Raw genomic sequence first — 17,479 nt, 5'->3', positions numbered from 1 at the left:
ATAAATACTATAACATTGATAACAATGACAATAATTACTGTTATATTATTATTAGGGATGGGTCGCCTAACCATTCTCTCCACATCTGAGAAAAACGGTCCTATTATTCTGATTAGACTTTGATCAGAGTTTGATAAGAGTGGCATCAGTTTTTCTCTGATGAGGAGAGAAAAAAAAGTTTATCCACCCTCTCCATTCAGTCATCCTGTAGAAATCATGTTTACACCCTGCTTCTTGGTTCCTGGATCTTGCTCCACACAGGTCCTCCTTGATATGAAAGAGATCTTACAATTTACGTTATTGCTCTACTAGATTTCAGCCTACCTGGACTCACATCAGATGTCCCTGAAAAAGACCAATTCCAGTTGAAACATTGGTCCATATCTGCTTTTGACAGTCTCATTTACTTTTGTGGTGGACCATGAGTCCCTTCCTTAGGCCGGGGTCACATTTGCGAGTTCAATGCGAGAAACTCGCGTGAGTCTCCCCCATCAATACCCGGTACTGTCGCCGGCACTCGGGACCGGACTGTTCAGCTGCATAGAAATACATGCAGCCGCAAACTCCGGCCCTGAGTTCTGGCGGCGGTGCCGGATATTGATGCGAGAGACCAGCGCGAGTTTCTCGCATTGCAATCGCAAGTGTGACCCCAGCCTTAAGCACATAATTCTATTAAAAGGACAGTGTGCCGATCTTTCTCCTTTTAATTATATTATTAATCATTAATAAAAATATTTACGAATTATGTAAATCACAACCATCTTATTATCTTATTTTAAGGTCTTTATACATTTAGAGAAATATTTAAATCAAAGGTTATATTGAATAAAATATGCAGAAAATTTTATTCCACAATTTGCTCTGGAAATTCTTATAAAGTCATGCATGAAAAAAACTGAATAGAAATAATAGAAATACATTTTCTGCACTTAAAAAATAATAGATTATTCTGTTCTCAGCTTCAATAGCCTTTCCTGCCACAAATTGTCTGAAATGCTTTTCTTTATTTTGATATACAGCAGTAGGTTTCTCATACTCTATATTATATCTCACTTTATTAATTAGTTTTTAAAACCCTTCAGTAATAAAAATGTAGCCATTTAAAACCATGGTTTGACTTATTTTCAATTGATGTATAACTTGGCAAAGTCTGCTTTGAGCTTCTCCCAGAAGTCGAGTGTGGAAAATAGATTGACTTTTCCTTGGGTATATTTCTTGTTCTTTTTCTGTAATAATCTTTAATATGAATACAAATTAAATAATAGTTAATACATTACTCTCATATCAAACATGTTATACAAAGGAATCAAATATTTGTAACCTATTTATTCAGTTGTATTCAGGGTGTCAGTCCATAATATATTGTCATTGTTCCCAAATCACTCATGTGCTTACGTCTCAACATTTTTTCAAAGACATATAATTGTATTATTCTGTCTCACTATACTGAAATCTACAAATGTGCAATTATTATAGATATGCGGTTTGCTATTTTTATGAACCAGATAGATATTAAACCGCATCTGTGGAAATGAACGGATTGTGCAAAATTCAAATATGCCAAGTTGCACAGATTTTTTGGAAATCCAATTTGCAGAAAATTATTTTTTTCACAAATTAAATGTCCCTTATTATCTTCTAAAGACTTTGCAGACATCAACAAAATACAAACAAGTTTAAAATACTTATACTCACCTGACTGTTCACCTCCCCAGCCCTTCTGCTCTTCAGCATTTCCCGTCTGGTCCCTGTAGCATGTTTCCAGACCTTTTTGTGCTAGACTGGGCCTTCTAGCTTTGATGAGGCCCAAGGTGGTTGTACACTTGTGAGATAAAGTTACAATGCACATTATGATTTCTTGACCTTTCTTGACCTTATGCGCAAAATCGTCGCTGGCCTCATCAGAGCCGGAAAGCTCAGCCCAGTTTGAATATTTCAGCATTCCTGGTGTCAGAAAGATGCCAGATGGCCATCATCTTGCTGAATCCATGCACAAGCAATTACAAAAAAATCCACATTTTTGTCAAATGAGAATTATTGTAAAATTTGAGATTTCAATTCCACTCAAGTAAATTCTCTCATCACTAGATGTGACAGATGTTAACATAATCTGCAGACCATCTAACTTTATATCAGTTGGTGGAGAAAATGTGACTTACGCTGGCATACAAATTAGATACCTGTTAGCCAAATGGTCATTTAGCTGACAGATATTTTAATGGGTTATATTCTCCTTTTTTGGAAAGTTTGGAGTCCTTACCGAACACTTAAGAGTTCGTGCATGGACCCCGAACATGGACTTCTCAAGGAAGTCGGTGTTACTGTTCAGGTTCAGCACCCCGTACATCGGCTGTTTCCCATTCTGTCATCTGCATGACAGGTAGAGAAACACAAGTGGCTCTGATCAGTGGTAAGATCATTACCGCCAGTCGGACAGATGCAGTTTCTACCAGTCATAGGTGTTGACTGATTAGAGAGTACTACTCTCATCAGTCTATGCCTGCTGTTGCTGATAACAGCCATAGCAGGCATTGATGATGGGAGTATTCGTTAGCTGGCGCCTGTGCAAATGCATTTTTTTAAAAAATGACATGGGGTCTCTTTTATTTTTAATAAACAGTGCAGGCAATACTGACAGCTGCAAGTGGCAACCCTCGGATGCCAGCTTTATCATGGCTGATTATCAAGAATAGAGGGGTTCCAGTCCATTAGTACACTGATGTCAGTATCTCCCGCTTTCATGTGTGCTCCAGCTGTGAGCCCACATCTTTCCGGGGACATGTCAGCTGTTTTGAACAGCTGACATGTGCCCACAGTAGCCGTGAGTGGAATAGCGATCCACCTGCAGCTATTATCTAGTTAAATCCCGCTGTCACACTCTGACAGCAGCATTTAAATCGCACTTAAGGCCATCGGGCCGGAAATACGCACACAGGTGACCCCGTCACATGGTTTGGGGTCATCGGTGCGTTGGCATGACAACCACAGGTCTCCTTGAGATCCCTATGGTTGTCAGTGCCAGATTGCTATGAGCACCATCCAGTGGTGGGCGCTCATAGCAACTCAGTAATCCAGCTACATAGAGGTGATCTGGACATCGCCTCTATATAGCTGAGCTGATAAAGTTGTGCCAGCTTCTAATCTCATATGGAGACTATTTAAGCATGGAAATTTTTTTAAAAATAATGTTTTTAAAAGTATAAAAAGATAAAAGTTTAAATCATCCCCTTTTTCCCATTCAAAATAAAACAATAAAAAAACAAAACTACGCAAAATTGGTATCACCACATTCAGAATCTCCCGATCGATCAATGATAAAAGGATTAACCTAATTGCTAAATGGCATAACGAGAAAAAAAGTAAAAACGCCAGAATGACTTTGTTTTGGTCACTGTGACATTGCATTAAAATGCAATAATGGGCGATCAAAAGAACATATCTGCACCAGTCATGAAGGGGTTAAAAAATGGAATGGGGTCCCTCCAATTTTTGACTATCAGCCAAGTTAAAGCAAACAGCTGGAGGTTGGTATTCTCACTGGTAAGGGGTCATGCACGTTGCCCTCCAGCCTAAAAATAGCAGCCCACAGCTTCCCCAGAAAAGGCGCATCTATTAGATGTGCCAAATCTGATGCTTTGTGTTATGCTAGGCAATTCAGTAACACAATGTACATAGCGATCAGAGCACATACAGTGATCTGACAATAACCCAAAATAATAGAACGAGCTCTGAGATGTGGAAACTCTGTAGACCGCAATTCCTGATCCTCTCCAAACACAACTAGAGGCAGCTGTGGATTGCGCCTAAGGCTCCCTATGCAACTCGGCACAGCCTGAGAAACTAACTAGCCTGAAGATAGAAAAATAAGCCTACCTTGCCTCAGAGAAATACCCCAAAGGACAAGGCAGCCCCCCACATATAATGACTGTGAGTAAGATGAAAAGACAAACGTAGGGATGAAATAGATTCAGCAAAGTGAGGCCCGATATTCTAGACAGAACGAGGATAGGAAAGAAAACTTTGCGGTCTACACAAAACCCTAAAGAAAACCACGCAAAGGGGGCAAAAAGACCCTCCATACCGAACTAACGGCACGGAGGTACACCCTTTGCGTCCCAGAGCTTCCAGCAAAACAAATAGACAAGCTGGACAGAAAAAATAGCAACAAATAGCAAAGAAGCACTTAGCTATGCAGAGCAGCAGGCCACAGGAATGATCCAGAGAAACACAAGTCCAACACTGGAACATTGACAGGAAGCATAGATCAAAGCATCAGGTGGAGTTAAGTAGAGAAGCAGCTAACGACCTCACCAGGTCACCTGAGGGAGGAAACTCAGAAGCTGCAGTACCACTTTCCTCCACAAACGGAAGCTCCCAGAGAGAATCAGCCGAAGTACCACTTGTGACCACAGGAGTGAACTCTGCCACAGAATTCACAACAGTACCTCCCCCTTGAGGAGGGGTCACCGAACCCTCACCAGAGCCCCCAGGCCGACCAGGATGAGCCACATAAAAGGCACAAACAAGATCGGGAGCATGGACATCAGAGGCAAAAACCCAGGAATTATCTTCCTGAGCATAACCCTTCCATTTAACCAGATACTGGAGTTTCCGTCTTGAAAGACAAGAATCCAAAATCTTCTCCACAATTTACTCCAAATCCCCCTCCACCAAAACCGGGGCAGGAGGCTCAACAGATGGGACCATAGGTGCCACGTATCTCCGCAACAATGACCTATGGAATACGTTATGTATGGAAAAAGAATCTGGAAGGGTCAGACGAAAAGACACAGGATTAAGAACCTCAGAAATCCTATACGGACCAATAAAACGAGGTTTAAACTTAGGAGAGGAAACCTTCATAGGAATATGACGAGAAGATAACCAAACCAGATCCCCAACACGAAGTCGGGGACCCACACGGCGTCTGCGATTAGCGAAAAGTTGAGCCTTCTCCTGGGACAAGGTCAAATTGTCCACTACCTGAGTCCAAATCTGCTGCAACCTGTCCACCACAGTATCCACACCAGGACAGTCCGAAGACTCAACCTGTCCTGAAGAGAAACGAGGATGGAACCCAGAATTGCAGAAAAACGGCGAAACCAAGGTAGCCGAGCTGGCCCGATTATTAAGGGTGAACTCAGCCAAAGGCAAAAAGGACACCCAGTCATCCTGATCAGCAGAAACAAAGCATCTCAGATATGTTTCCAAGGTCTCTTCGGGACCGGCAAGGGCAAAAGCAACCCACTGGCACGAGAACAGCAGGGCTTAGCCCGAGCACAAATCCCACAGGACTGCACAAAAGTACGCACATCCCGCGACACAGAGGGCCACCAAAAGGATCTAGCCACTAACTCTCTGGTACCAAATATTCCAGGATGACCAGCCAACACCGAACAATGAAGTTCAGAGATAACTCTATTCGTCCACCTATCAGGGACAAACAGTCTCTCCGCTGGGCAACGATCAGGTTTATTAGCCTGAAATATTTGCAGCACCCGCCGCAAATCAGGGGAGATGGCAGACACAATTACTCCGTCCTTGAGGATACCCGCCGGCTCAGATAAACCCGGAGAGTCGGGCACGAAACTCCTAGACAGAGCATCCACCTTCACATTTTTAGAGCCCGGAAGGTACGAAATCACAAAGTCAAAACGGGCAAAAAACAACGACCAACGAGCCTGTCTAGGATTCAAGCGCTTGGCAGACTCGAGATAAGTCAAGTTCTTATGATCAGTCAATACCACCACGCGATGCTTAGCTCCTTCAAGCCAATGACGCCACTCCTCGAATGCCCACTTCATGGCCAGCAACTCTCGGTTGCCCACATCATAATTTCGCTCAGCAGGTGAAAACTTCCTGGAAAAGAAAGCGCATGGTTTCATCACTGAGCAACCAGAACCTCTCTGTGACAAAACCGCCCCTGCTCCAATCTCAGAAGCATCAACCTCGACCTGGAACGGAAGAGAAACATCTGGTTGACACAACACAGGGGCAGAAGAAAAACGACGCTTCAACTCTTGAAAAGCCTCCACAGCAGCAGAAGACCATTTGACCAAATCAGCACCCTTCTTGGTCAAATCGGTCAATGGTTTGGCAACACTAGAAAAATTGCAGATGAAGCGACGATAAAAATTAGCAAAGCCCAGAAACTTTTGCAGACTTTTCAGAGATGTCGGCTGAGTCCAATCATGGATGGCTTGGACCTTAACCGGATCCATCTCGATAGTAGAAGGGGAAAAGATGAACCCCAAAAATGAAACCTTCTGCACACCAAAGAGACACTTTGATCCCTTCACAAACAAAGAATTAGCACGCAGGACCTGAAAAACCGTTCTGACCTGCTTCACATGAGACTCCCAATCATCCGAGAAGATCAAAATGTCATCCAAGTACACAATCAGGAATTTATCCAGGTACTCACGGAAGATGTCATGCATAAAGGATTGAAACACTGATGGAGCATTGGCAAGTCCGAACGGCATCACTAGATACTCAAAATGACCCTCGGGCGTATTAAATGCAGTTTTCCATTCATCGCCTTGCCTGATTCTCACCAGATTATACGCACCACGAAGATCTATCTTAGTGAACCAACTAGCCCCCTTAATCCGAGCAAACAAATCAGATAACAATGGCAAGGGGTACTGAAATTTAACAGTGATCTTATTAAGAAGGCGGTAATCTATACACGGTCTCAGCGAACCATCCTTCTTGGCCACAAAAAAGAACCCTGCTCCCAATGGCGACGACGGGCGAATATGGCCCTTCTCCAGGGATTCCTTCACATAACTGCGCATAGCGGTGTGCTCAGGCACGGATAAATTAAATAGTCGACCTTTTGGGAATTTACTACCAGGAATCAAACTGATAGCACAATCACAATCCCTATGTGGAGGCAGGGCATCGGACTTGGGCTCATCAAATACATCCCGGTAATCAGACAAGAACTCTGGAACCTCAGAAGGGGTGGATGACGAAATTGACAGAAATGGAACATCACCATGTACCCCCTGACAACCCCAGCTGGACACCAACATGGAATTCCAATCCAATACTGGATTATGGGCTTGTAGCCATGGCAACCCCAACACGATCACATCATGCAGATTATGCAACACCAGAAAGCGAATATCCTCCTGATGTGCAGGAGCCATGCACATGGTCAGCTGGGTCCAGTACTGAGGCTTATTCTTGGCCAAAGGTGTAGCATCAATTCCTCGCAATGGAATAGGACACTGCAAGGGCTCCAATAAAAACCCACAACGTTTAGCATAATCCAAGTCCATCAAATTCAGGGCAGCGCCTGAATCCACAAACGCCATGACAGAATACGACGACAAGGAGCATATCAAGGTAACGGACAGAAGAAATTTTGACTGTACAGTACCAATGGCGGCAGACCTAGCGAACCGCTTAGTGCGCTTAGGACAATCAGAGATAGCATGAGCGGAATCACCACAGTAGAAACACAGCCCATTCAGACGTCTGTGTTCTTGCCGTTCAACTCTGGTCATAGTCCTATCGCACTGCATAGGCTCAGGTTTAATCTCAGGTAATACCGCCAAATGGTACACAGATTTACGCTCACGCAAGCGTCGACCGATCTGAATGGCCAAAGACATAGACTCATTCAAACCAGCGGGCATAGGAAATCCCACCATGACATCCTTAATGGCTTCAGAGAAACCCTTTCTGAAAATGGCTGCAAGCGCAGATTCATTCCATTGAGTGAGCACGGACCATTTTCTAAATTTCTGGCAATATACAGTGCCTACAAGTAGTATTCAACCCCCTGCAGATTTAGCAGGTTTAATAAGATGCAAATAAGTTAGAGCCTTCAAACTTCAAACAAGAGCAGGATTTATTAACAGATGCATAAATCTTACAAACCAAAACATTTTGTTGCTCAGTTAAATTTTAATAATTTTAAACATAAAAGTGTGGGTCAATTATTATTCAACCCCTAGGTTTAATATTTTGTGGAATAACCTTTGTTTGCAATTACAGCTAATAATCGTCTTTTACAGTTAGGGCCAGAAATATTTGGACAGTGACACAATTTTCGTGAATTGGGCTCTGCATGCCACCACATTGGATTTGAAATGAAACCTCAACAACAGAATTCAAGTGCAGATTGTAACGTTTAATTTGAAGGGTTGAACAAAAATATCTGATAGAAAATGTAGGAATTGTACACATTTCTTTACAAACACTCCACATTTTAGGAGGTCAAAAGTAATTGGACAAATAAACATAACCCAAACAAAATATTTTTATTTTCAATATTTTGTTGCAAATCCTTTGGAGGCAATCACTGCCTTAAGTCTGGAACCCATGGACATCACCAAACGCTGGGTTTCCTCCTTCTTAATGCTTTGCCAGGCCTTTACAGCCGCAGCCTTCAGGTCTTGCTTGTTTGTGGGTCTTTCCGTCTTAAGTCTGGATTTGAGCAAGTGAAATGCATGCTCAATTGGGTTTAGATCTGGAGATTGACTTGGCCATTGCAGAATGTTCCACTTTTTGGCACTCATGATCTCCTGGGTAGCTTTGGATGTATGCTTGGGGTCATTGTCCATCTGTACTATGAAGCGCCGTCCAATCAACTTTGCAGCATTTGGCTGAATCTGGGCTGAAAGTATATCCCGGTACACTTCAGAATTCATCCGGCTACTCTTGTCTGCTCTTATGTCATCAATAAACACAAGTGACCCAGTGCCATTGAAAGCCATGCATGCCCATGCCATCACGTTGCCTCCACCATGTTTTACAGAGGATGTGGTGTGCCTTGGATCATGTGCCGTTCCCTTTCTTCTCCAAACTTTTTTCTTCCCATCATTCTGGTACAGGTTGATCTTTGTCTCATCTGTCCATAGAATACTTTTCCAGAACTGAGCTGGCTTCCTGAGGTGTTTTTCTGCAAATTTAACTCTGGCCTGTCTATTTTTGGTATTGATGAATGGTTTGCATCTAGATGTGAACCCTTTGTATTTACTGTCATGGAGTCTTCTCTTTACTGTTGACTTAGAGACAGATACACCTACTTCACTGAGAGTGTTCTGGACTTCAGTTGATGTTGTGAACGGGTTCTTCTTCACCAAATTAAGTATGCGGCGATCATCCACCACTGTTGTCATCCGTGGACGCCCAGGCCTTTTTGAGTTCCCAAGCTCACCAGTCAATTCCTTTTTTCTCAGAATGTACCCAACTGTTGATTTTGCTACTCCAAGCATGTCTGCTATCTCTCTGATGGATTTTTTCTTTTTTTTCAGCCTCAGGATGTTCTGCTTCACCTCAATTGACAGTTCCTTTGATCGCATGTTGTCTGCTCACAGCAACAGCTTCCAAATGCAAAACCACACACCTGGAATCCACCCCTGACCTTTTAACTACTTCATTGATTACAGGTTAACGAGGGAGACGCCTTCAGAGTTAATTGCAGCCCTTAGAGTCCATTGTCCAATTACTTTTGGTCCCTTGAAAAAGAGGACGCTATGCATTACAGAGCTATGATTCCTAAACCCTTTCTCCGATTTGGATGTGGAAACTATCATATTGCAGCTGGGAGTGTGCACTTTCAGCCCATATTATATATATAATTGTATTTCTGAACATGTTTTTGTAAACAGCTAAAATAACAAAACTTGTGTCACTGTCCAAATATTTCTGGCCCTAACTGTATAAGACCTGATCAGGCCGGCACAGGTCTCTGGAGTTATCTTGGCCCACTCCTCCATGCAGATCTTCTCCAAGTTATCTAGGTTCTTTGGGTGTCTCATGTGTACTTTAATCTTGAGCTCCTTCCACAAGTTTTCAATTGGGTTAAGGTCAGGAGACTGACTAGGCCACTGCAACACCTTGATTTTTTGCCTCTTGAACCAGGCCTTGGTTTTCTTGGCTGTGTGCTTTGGGTCGTTGTCTTGTTGGAAGATGAAATGACGACCCATCTTAAGATCCTTGATGGAGGAGTGGAGGTTCTTGGCCAAAATCTCCAGGTAGGCCGTGCTATCCATCTTCCCATGGATGCAGACCAGATGGCCAGGCCCCTTGGCTGAGAAACAGCCCCACAGCATGATGCTGCCACCACCATGCTTGACTGTAGAGATGGTATTCTTGGGGTCGTATGCAGTGCCATCCAGTCTCCAAACGTCACGTGTGTGGTTGGCACCAAAGATCTCGATCTTGGTCTCATCAGACCAGAGAACCTTGAACCAGTCAGTCTCAGAGTCCTCCAAGTGATCATGAGCAAACTGTAGACGAGCCTTGACATGACGCTTTGAAAGTAAAGGTACCTTACGGGCTCGTCTGGAACGGAGACCATTGCGGTGGAGTACGTTACTTATGGTATTGACTGAAACTAATGTCCCCACTGCCATGAGATCTTCTCGGAGCTCCTTCCTTGTTGTCCTTGGGTTAGCCTTGACTCTTCGGACAAGCCTGGCCTCGGCACGGGAAGAAACTTTCAAAGGCTGTCCAGGCCGTGGAAGGCTAACAGTAGTTCCATAAGCCTTCCACTTACGGATGATGCTCCCAACAGTGGAGACAGGTAGGCCCAACTCCTTGGAAAGGGTTTTGTACCCCTTGCCAGCCTTGTGACCCTCCACGATCTTGTCTCTGATGGCCTTGGAATGCTCCTTTGTCTTTCCCATGTTGACCATGTATGAGTGCTGTTCACAAGTTTGGGGAGGGTCTTAAATAGTCAGAAAAGGCTGGAAAAAGAGATAATTAATCCAAACATGTGAAGCTCATTGTTCTTTGTGCCTGAACTACTTCTTAATACTTTAGGGGAACCAAACAGAATTCTGGTGGGTTGAGGGGTTGAATAATAAATGACCCTCTGAAAAGACTTTTCACAATTTAAAAAAAAAATAAACAAAGAAATAACATTCTTTTTTTGCTGCAGTGCATTTCACACTTCCAGGCTGATCTACAGTCCAAATGTCACAATGCCAAGTTAATTCCAAATGTGTAAACCTGCTAAATCTGCAGGGGGTTGAATACTACTTGTAGGCACTGTAGCTCTATCTCATCCTGAGCCTGACAAAGAGACAGCAAATTTTTTTCTGCCTGATCTACTGAATTAGGCTCATCGTACAGCAATCCAAGCGCCAGGAAAAACGCATTGATATCACTCAATGCAGGATCTCCTGACGCAAGAGAAAATGCCCAGTCCTGAGGGTCGCCACGCAAAAAAGAAATGACGATCCTAACCTGTTGCGCTGGGTCACCTGAGGAACGAGGTTTCAAAGCCAGAAACAGTTTACAATTATTCTTGAAACTCAGAAACTTAGTTCTATCTCCAAAAAACAAATCTGGAATAGGAATTCTCGGTTCTAACAAAGAATTCTGAACCACAAAATTTTGAATATCTTGAACTCTTGCCGTGAGCTGATCTACACATGAAGACAGACCTTTAATGTCCATTGTAACACCTGTGTCCTGAACCACCCAAATGTCTAGGGGAAAAAAAAGACAAATCACAGTGCAAAGGAAAAAAAATGGTCTCAGAACTTCTTTTTTCCCTCTATTGAGAATCATTAGTACTTTTGGCTTCCTGTACTGTTATGCTAGGCAATTCAGTAACACAATGTACATAGCGATCAGAGCACATACAGTAGTGTTGAGCATTCCGTTACCGCAAGTATCGGGTATCGGCCGATATTTGCGGTATCGGAATTCCGATACCGAATTCCGATACTTCCCGCGTATCGGATACCGGAATCGGAAGTTCCCAGAATTCAAACTGAACGCAGCAGCCAATGAGGAATGATTGGAAGTGTGGGCACATCCTGTTTAGCATGGTGGGCATGTAGGTACTGGCAAGGCTGTGATTGGCTGCTGAAATGATGTCACTCTGCACTATAAAAAACGCTGCCGCCATTTTGCGCTCACTCTGCTGTGATTTCAGTTAGGGACAGGACGCTGTGTTCTAACTGAGGGCCAGTTGAGCTAGCTAATTGCTTTATTTTCCTTTCCAAAGGCTAATTTAGCAAAACGCTGTGTGTTCTTCACTGTTCACCTTGCTCTTGCCTTGCAGCGCTGTTTTAACAGCGTTCTGCAAGGTCTCTGTGTGTGTGTGTGTGTGTGTGCAGCTCACTCTGTAGTCTGTGTGCAGCCATATACCCGGTTGTATTCAGCTCAGGGGGGGTTCACACTGCCTCACACAGTTGTCCTTGTTTGCTCATAGTGCAGCCTGCTGCACATTTTTTCTCAAATTTCCTATTAGTGTTTTTCCACCAGTCTCCAGCTAAATTGTGGAAAAACACTACATAGGATAACCTAGAGGGGGGTTTTTGGGCCTTGCAGCGCCGTTTACGGCTGTCTGCACGGTCTCCGTGTGAGCCCAGCTCGCCCTGTAGTCTGTGTGCAGCCATAGCCGGTTGGATTCAGCTCAGGGTTCGTTACTAGCTCATACCTTGAGAAAAATTTTCCTTTTTTTCAAAAAGTGCAGCCTGTTTAAAAATGTAATAAAAAATTCCCTATTAGTGTTTTTCCACCCGTCTCCAGCTAAATTGTGGAAAAACACTACATAGGATAACCTAGAGGGGGTTTTTTGGGCCTTGCAGCGCCGTTTACGGCTGTCTGCACGGTCTCCGTGTGAGCCCAGCTCGCCCTGTAGTCTGTGTGCAGCCATAGCCGGTTGGATTCAGCTCAGGGTTCGTTACTGGCTCATACCTTGAGAAAAATTTTCCTTTTTTTCAAATAGTGCAGCCTGTTTAAAAATTTAAAAAAAAATTCCCTATTAGTGTTTTTCCACCCGTCTCCAGCTAAATTGTGGAAAAACACTACATAGGATAACCTAGAGGGGGGTTTTTGGGCCTTGCAGCGCCGTTTACGGCTGTCTGCACGATCTCCGTGTGAGCCCAGCTCGCCCTGTAGTCTGTGTGCAGCCATAGCCGGTTGGATTCAGCTCAGGGTTCGTTACTGGCTCATACATTGAGAAAAATTTTCCTTTTTTTCAAATAGTGCAGCCTGTTTAAAATTAAAAAAAAAAAATTCCTATTAGTGTTTTTCCACCCGTCTCCAGCTAAATAGTGGAAAAACACTACATAGGATAACCTAGAGGGGGTTTATTGGGCCTTGCAGCGCCGTTTACGGCTGTCTGCACGGTCTCTGTGTGAGCGCAGCTCGCCCTGTAGTCTGTGTGCAGCTATAGCCGGTTGGATTCAGCTCAGGGTGCGTTACTGCCTCATACCTTGAAAAACAATTTCCTTTTTTTCAAATAGTGCAGCCTGTTTAAAATTTAAAAAAAAAAATTCCTATTAGTGTCTTTCCACCCGTCTCCAGCTAAATAGTGGAAAAACACTACATAGGATAACCTAGAGGAGGGTTTTTTGGCCTTGCAGCGCCGTTTACGGCTGTCTGCACGGTCTCCGTGTGATTTAAACTAGCTCTGTAGCCCGATCTGCACAAAAAAAAAAGTAAAGTTCACCAAACACAACTTAACACTTGTGTAGGCCACATTTGAAAAATAATAAAGTTTAGTCCACACTTTACAACATTAGTGTTTCTTACACCTGTTAGGAGGAGCATTTCAGGAATAAGCACACTAAGGCCTTAGTACTTTTCTGCTTATCTTTATCTGTCAACCAAGATGAAGAGGGCAGGGAGTAAGGCACGTGGGCGTGGGCGCGGAGCAGGGAGAGGAGCAGGGAGAGGACGTGGTGATTCTGTGCCTGCTGCGGGCGCCGGTGACTCGTCGTCACTCAGTTTCAGCAGGGAACAGTCCTTCATGCGCAGCTTTGTCGGAGAGCGCCGTGCACCGCTGCTGCGTGAAGACCAAATTGAAGCCGTTGTCGGGTGGATGGCAGCTAACGCCTCGGCATCGACTTCAGTTAGTGCCACATCCTCTCAGGCACAGAGCACTGGAGAGCAGCCATCTGTCTCTTCACCACCTGCCAAATTGGCCAGGCAGTCAGAGAGCCCAGCACAGGAGCCGTCTCTACTTCTGTTCTCTGAATCTCTTGGCTTGGAAACAGGGGGCCAGCCAAGCAGCATTGGAGAAATGGAAGAAGAGGCAGTGTGCAGTGATGCCCAACAGCTTTTTCTCTCTGACTCTGAAGAGGCAGGTGGGCCAGTGCCTCCGGTGACCACAGCGCAGTACGCATCTGATGATGAAGCTCAGGTGCCGCTTTCTGGTGCGTACTGTGCTGCCGAGACTACCCAGGAGGAGCAGTTGGTGGCAGAGGGTAGTGGAGATGATGAGGTCCTTGACCCATCGTGACGTGAGGAACAGGAAGGTGGTGGGAGCAGCTCTGAGGAAGAGCTTCCCCTTACGGGCCAAAGAGGGAGAGGGAGGGGGAAGACTGCGGAGCCTGTAGCCTCCACTTTGGCACCCGTTAGGAGCCTGTCTCTTTCCAAAGCCAAAAAGGGCGCTCCCAAGACTTGCAGTGCCTGGTCCTTTTTTGACACAGTTGCAGATGACATTTGTTTTGTCAAATGCAAGCTGTGTCATCAGAAAGTAAAAAGAGGGGAAAATGTCAGCAACCTCAATACCACAAATATGTGGAAACATGTGCGGACCAGGCACGCGGTGGAGTTACAGAAACAGACTGAAGATGTAGGCCAACCAACAGCGGCAGCTACCACCTCTTCAGCTCGTGTTGCCTCTTCCTCCAGCTCACGCACAGCTGGTTTGGCTTCCTCCCAGGATCGCCATGGAAGAACCTCTGGCACTGTTGTCCAGAGACCTTGTGTAATTCCACCCACAGCACCACCTTCCCAGTCATCCTCACACTCCCAGTCTACTCTACAGCCATCGGTAGTACAGGCATGGGAGAAAAGGCGGGCATTCTCAGCCAACCACCCCCGAGCACAGGCTCTGAATGCAGGCATTGCCAAACTGTTGTCCCTGGAAATGCTCTCGTTCAGGCTGGTGGAGACTGACAGCTTCCGTGACTTGATGGCATTGGCAGTCCCACAGTACAAGGTGCCCAGCTGCTTTTACTTCAGCAGGCAGGCTGTCCCTGCCCTGCACAGGCATGTTGAGGCAAACATAAAACATGCGCTACTGAACGCCATCAGTAGCAAGGTCCACCTCACCACCGATGCGTGGACCAGTCAGCATGGACAGGGGCGATACGTTTCCCTCACTGCCCATTGGGTTAATGTTGTTGAGCCAGGTACAGATCGTGCGAGTGGCGCAGGACGTGTCCTGCCCACTCCAAGGATTGCAGGAATCCAGTCTGTACGCATCGACTCCTCCTCTTACACCAGTTCCTCAGATTCCTCTCTGCAGGATCCGTCACAGTCCACATCCACATGGACCCGTGAACGTTTACCTATGACCGACATGAGCACAGCCGTGGCCAAACGTCAGCAGGCCGTCTTGAAACTAGTTTCATTGGGGCATCGAAGCCACACAGCGCAGGAGCTCTGGAATGCCATCAAGCAGGAGAGCGATGTGTGGTTACTGCCAGCGAATCTCCAGCCAGGCATGGTAGTGTGTGACAATGGCCGAAATCTGGTGCCAGCTTTGGCCCTTGGCAACCTCACTCACATCCCATGTCTGGCACATGTGCTCAATTTGGTTGTGCAGAGTTTTCTGAGGGACTATCCGGATCTTGATGCCCTGCTGCACAAGGTCCGCCTAGAGTGTGCTCACTTGCGGCGTTCCATCTTGGCCAGATCCCGCATTGCTGCTCTGCAGCGCCGATTCCGCCTTCCGGAACACCGCATCATATGTGACCTACCTACCCGGTGGAATTCCACTTTACATATGTTGGAGCGGTTGTGTGAGCAGCAGCAAGCAGTTATGGAGTACCAGCTGCATCAGGCGCAAAGAAGTCGCAGTCAGCGCCGATCAGACTTCACAACCACAGAGTGGGCCACTATGAAGGACGTCTGCCAGGTTTTGCGTCCTTTTGATTATTCCACGTGGATGGCAAGTGCAGATGATGCACTAGTCAGCATGACTGTCCCCCTTATCTGCCTGCTTCAGCAAACTTTGCAAGGGTTAAGGGATGATGTTGTGGAAGAGGTGGAGGATGAGGAGTCACCTTTTCCATCAGCTTCTGGAGAGTCAGCGCCACGTGGTTCCTCACAAAGGGGTACGCAGGGGCCAATTTGTGAGGAGGATGAGGAGGAGTCAATGGAGGAGGAAGAGCTCCGTCCAGAGGAGGGAGCGACACAATTGTCCAGTGGTCAGTGTGTACAGCGAGGGTGGGGTGATGACGAGCGGGCAGAGATCATGTCTCAAGCAGGGGACAGCGTTTCTGGGCCAGTTGGCACTCTGCAGCACATGGTGGATTTCATGCTGCAGTGCCTGAGAAACGACCGCCGCATCGACCACATTCTCAACATGCCTGATTATTGGGTGTTCACCCTCCTCGATCCTCGCTACCGGGACAACGTCCAAAACCTCATCCCAGCGTTGACCCGGGAGCGTAAATTGCGGGAGTACCACGACACACTGGTGAATTCCATCATCTTCTCCTGTCCAACTGAGAGGAGTGCTGCTAGTGCTTTACAAAGCAGCTCAGTGCGTCGAGGCAGTGGGGGAGGCTCTGCCCAAAGAGGGAGCAGAAGCAGTGCCTCTGCCCAAGGCAAGCCCAGTATGGCACAACTCTGGCACACTTTTGTGTGCCCGCCCCAAATGTCTACACCATCACCGGCGGCTCCAGTCAGCAGGAGGCAACGGTTCCGTCAGATGGTGACAGACTACATGGCTTGCCCTCTTACTGTACTCCCAGACGGCTCTTCCCCGTTCAAGTTTTGGGTCTCTAAGCTGGATACATGGCCAGAGCTAAGCCAGTATGCATTGGAGGTGCTGGCTTGCCCTGCGGCTAGTGTCTTATCGGAACGTGTCTTTAGTGCCGCAGGTGGTGTACAAACAGACCGTCGCATGCGACTGTCCTCCGATAACGTTGACCGGCTTACTTTCCTGAAAATGAACCAGGCCTGGATCTCGCAGGAATTTGCCACTCCTCTGCCTGATTAAGTAATTGGGTGTCATCCAGGTCTGCTGCTGTGTTCATCTTTCTACCACCTGAACTGCTATTCCTGGGCTCCAACACCGCCAGTTGCGGCTCAGAAGTGCAGGCTGCACAGTAAAAACATACGACCCAGTGTTATTGGGTTTCAGTAACGTCAGCTGATCCCCAGCTGTGTAGCCGGCAATGTGTCCTGCGACCGCCACGCTGGCACAACAACCTAAATGTAAGGGAACCTGCCCCCCCCCCCCCCCGTCGTTTGTTACTGAAAGAGCCATCTTGTGCAGCAGTAATGCTGCACAAGGAAAAGGTAGCTCTTTTGGTTTAGCTCCTTGCACACGCAGAACTTAACACTTATAAAATGTGTTCACTGATACCGTTATACCGTCCCGGAGCTGGGACTTTCCTTCGTAATGTGACGCAGCACAGCCGTCATTCCTACCCCCTTGGTGCCATGCGCTGCCTCCTCAGCGTTGTTTTAAGCTGTCACGGAGCCTGCGCTGTTCTGTTATCCCTTGGGCATGCCCTATTTGCGCTGCCTGTCTTCT

This window comes from Ranitomeya imitator, chromosome 5 (genome assembly GCF_032444005.1).
Source record: "Ranitomeya imitator isolate aRanImi1 chromosome 5, aRanImi1.pri, whole genome shotgun sequence".
Lineage (NCBI taxonomy): Eukaryota > Metazoa > Chordata > Amphibia > Anura > Dendrobatidae > Ranitomeya > Ranitomeya imitator.
The sequence above is the reverse complement of the archived record's forward strand: the minus strand, read 5'-3'. Positions refer to the sequence as shown.